This window comes from Pterocles gutturalis, unplaced genomic scaffold (assembly GCF_000699245.1).
Source record: "Pterocles gutturalis isolate BGI_N339 unplaced genomic scaffold, ASM69924v1 scaffold8884, whole genome shotgun sequence".
Taxonomy (NCBI): domain Eukaryota; kingdom Metazoa; phylum Chordata; class Aves; order Pterocliformes; family Pteroclidae; genus Pterocles; species Pterocles gutturalis.
The window spans coordinates 17,423-20,911 of NW_010133181.1; positions in this window are offsets into that span (position 1 = coordinate 17,423).

Genomic DNA, 3,489 nt, shown 5'->3' on the forward strand with positions numbered 1-3,489 from the left:
CATTGGGATGGATCCTGATGTACTCATTAGCCCTTCTGATATTTAACGGCTCACTGCTCGGCGAGCAGCCACAAGCTGGTGGTGGGAGTGAGGGCAAGAAAGCACTGCACAGACAGAGCAGCAAGCAGAGGAAATACTCCACCCATCAGAAGTGCTCTGTAAATAGGTACCAAGCTATAGCATGCAGGATTTGGTCCAGGTTGAGTCCAGAGCTCCACATCTGTAACACCTTGCACCAATATGTGCACAACTGTGTGAAAAAAAGCAATCAAATGACAAAAAAAAGTGGCAGAGGCCCAATGATCATCACCTTCTGCTTCCATCAGACACCAGGGGTGCAAGGCAAAAACACTGTCAGGGTTCCATCACAGCTAGCAAAGAACCACATCATGGGTGAGCTAGAGTGACCACTCTGATCAGGTTAACCTCAAGTACAGTAATCATGGAGACATGGTAGCAATTTAATTGTAGCTGTAAGTCCCTTTCTTGGTTTTAACTAGTTTCCAGCTTCAATGGCACAAGCATCATGCATCAGCAGGGCCAAATCTGTGCATGTGCCGCATGACCATCTTGTAACAGATGTTCCTGCAACCATAAGCAGCTCTAGCTCCAAATCACAGCCACAGCACGTTGTTCTTCATCAGCCTCTCGGCATGTGACAAAGCTCTCGCTGTTTCTGACCTCATACTTTATCAGCTGAGGGAGCTTGACAAAAGGACCACATGCCACCTCCAGTGTGATTTGACGATCATACATCACAGTGGGGTCTCGCCAGTGACAATCTGCCCTTCCCGAGGCACTGAGAATCTTTTATCGGCTGCCCACTGCCCTTAAGCTGTATATCAAGGAGACAAGAAAACGTAATAAATTTGAGAACCATTTTAGTGAATCAAAGGGAGAGACGAGGGTGTCTCTGGTTGTGTGGTTTTCAGAACAATTATGGGACTGAGTCACACTGCAAATTTGTTGGACTCACTGATGTGGACTACAAGAGAGGAAGGCACAGTGTGTGAATCTGCCATCGCCATGAATTATTTAACGCGTTGGCTAACAGGGCACAGGCAGGGATACAGGAATATATGAGTATAATGGGGAAAACATGGGAGATCCCTAGAGCTCCAGCAACGAGAGCGAGCTTTAGGATGGATATGATTTCAGTGTTGGGGCTGGAGTCAAGGGGACAAGGCGATCATTTTCAGAAGGGATTTGGGCTGTCGCTCCCTTGTTACTTCCAAGCCTTTCACATAATTGTTTTGGGTTGTGTGATGGCGAAGAGGGGGAGGGAGGGGAATGTCTGATGAGCTGTACCATGGAACGACGGGTTACGACAAAGACTGCAGCAGGCCCTGGGCATGCTTTCTTAGAGAGAACCATTTGAATGGATGTTTCTGCTTCATGGTCCACCCTTTGACCACCGTAGAAGCATGATTCCTCCTCTGCTTTGGCACCTGATCCTCCAGGTACGTTTAGTCAAAGAGTCACAGACCACGACCAAACATCCCCACAAGAGCCCTGCAAGCAGGTTGTGCCAGGATGCCTGGGATGTGTGACTATCCCTAGCTTGGGGGAGCACTGTACTCACAGTGTGAAACATGACAGGCCTGTGTTTGGCTATGCAGAGCAAAGCTGGGGAGTTGCAGGGACAGGAACATCTGGATTTGTAACATCTGGCACATTCATCTATCATATACCAGATCTACGGAGTACACATGTACACAGAGCTAGAAAGCCCCTTACTCAACAGACACATAGTTTAAATACAATGGGCACAAATATTATCTCCCTTTCACACTGAAGGACTGAAGCAGAAGTTTTACTTCCCCTCACTTAATCATGTTTTACATGGTACATAAAATTATCCTCTTTGTGCTGTATTCACCACAGCTTTGACAGCCTCTAAACACTTAAAAAGCAAGGCAATATATTTTACACTTCTTATATGCTATAAACAAAAGTTACAACCATGTACAATTTCAGAAAGTATGGAGGATGTCTACTTGTCCTTTACTTGGAAATAATTTTTCACACCTTTGATTGAAGTTCCTTGTCATTCTCTCTCCTGGGATATCATTTACCTCAGGTGTGCCAGCCACACAGCATTAAAGACAAACACAGATAATTTTATTACTTATCCATGATGTTAATTTTCTTTTACTGCTTCCTGTGTTTAAATCACAAAAATGGCAGAACATTCCCTCATTAAAAAAAAATAAAAAAATATGATACTTGTAAGATAATGGTAAGGGATGTGGTAAGCAGAAGTAGGTTAACTGACTGAACTACACTTATTTTGTACCAGTTATAAAACAGCCTTGTGAATTGTCCTTAATTGGTTTTGGTTATGTTGGGCCTCTATTTAATTCTCCATCACTTCTAAGAGCCCTGAGGTAACTCACTTCACAGAGAGAAAATACTGACTGACTTTGAAAACGTGGTATTGTTGAGCAGAAAGACTTACTGAGCAGACTGCTAGTTTCTTTCAGCAGAAGGAGGGATCCAGGAGGTGATTAGCTTTGTTCTCATTTACAAAGCACCAGTGGGAATTTCTAAAGGGTTTCACAGGCCCTGGGGATAAGGCCAAGAACAAAACAGGGCAGTGAAAAGCAAATAAAGCACTTCATCAATAAACTACTTAGAGATGCCACATCAATAGCAAATTAGGAAGAAATGAAGGCATACTTTCACACAGCAAAGGAGGTTTATATATTGTTTTTATTCTTACTTGACTTTTTTTAAACAACTGCACTGCTATCAAACTATGCTTAGCAGAGAGAACAGAGGAAACACCAACTCACCACAAGGCTATTAGTCTGGTAAGATTTGAAAGGGAGACATGCATTGCTCTGTGCTTCTTCTACAATGTTGACCTCTCCCAAGGGTTACTACCCTCGTGAAGTCCATCCTCAGAAAGGCTGGGAAGAGAGCACACCAATGGGAAACCCTACCAGGAACTCTGTGACTGCTTACCAAAGGTGCAAAACTACTTCTGCTACAGCACCCCCTGCTCCCTCGTCTCTTAAGAGGATGCCGTCTGCTCATGACATAGGTGGGGATGGAAAGCTAAAGAGAAGCAAGGACGTAAAATAGTATCTCATTTTCCATCAATAAATGGTACTTATGAAAGGTTTCTTACCCCTAACTACAAAAAAAAAAAAAATCAACATTAAAAAAAATTTTACAGCTGGAACAAAATCAGCACAGGCTTATCAATCTTTTCATTTGAATAATGTTGAAGCATTTTGTTTGGATTTTAACACTGCAATAAAACACTAGCAATTAGCTTATTTGTTAAAACAAAAATCTCACTTCAAACCAGAAAACAGGGTTTTCATTTTAGAAAAGCCTCCACAAGATCAATTTTCTAGGCTGAAAAAAACCCCTACCACTAGACAAACTCATTGTCCAATTTATAAACTTTTTGTTCCGAAGTAAAAAATACAGAAAAAAACCTCTGCTTTGACAAAGCTGTGTTTTCAAGTTTAAACCATC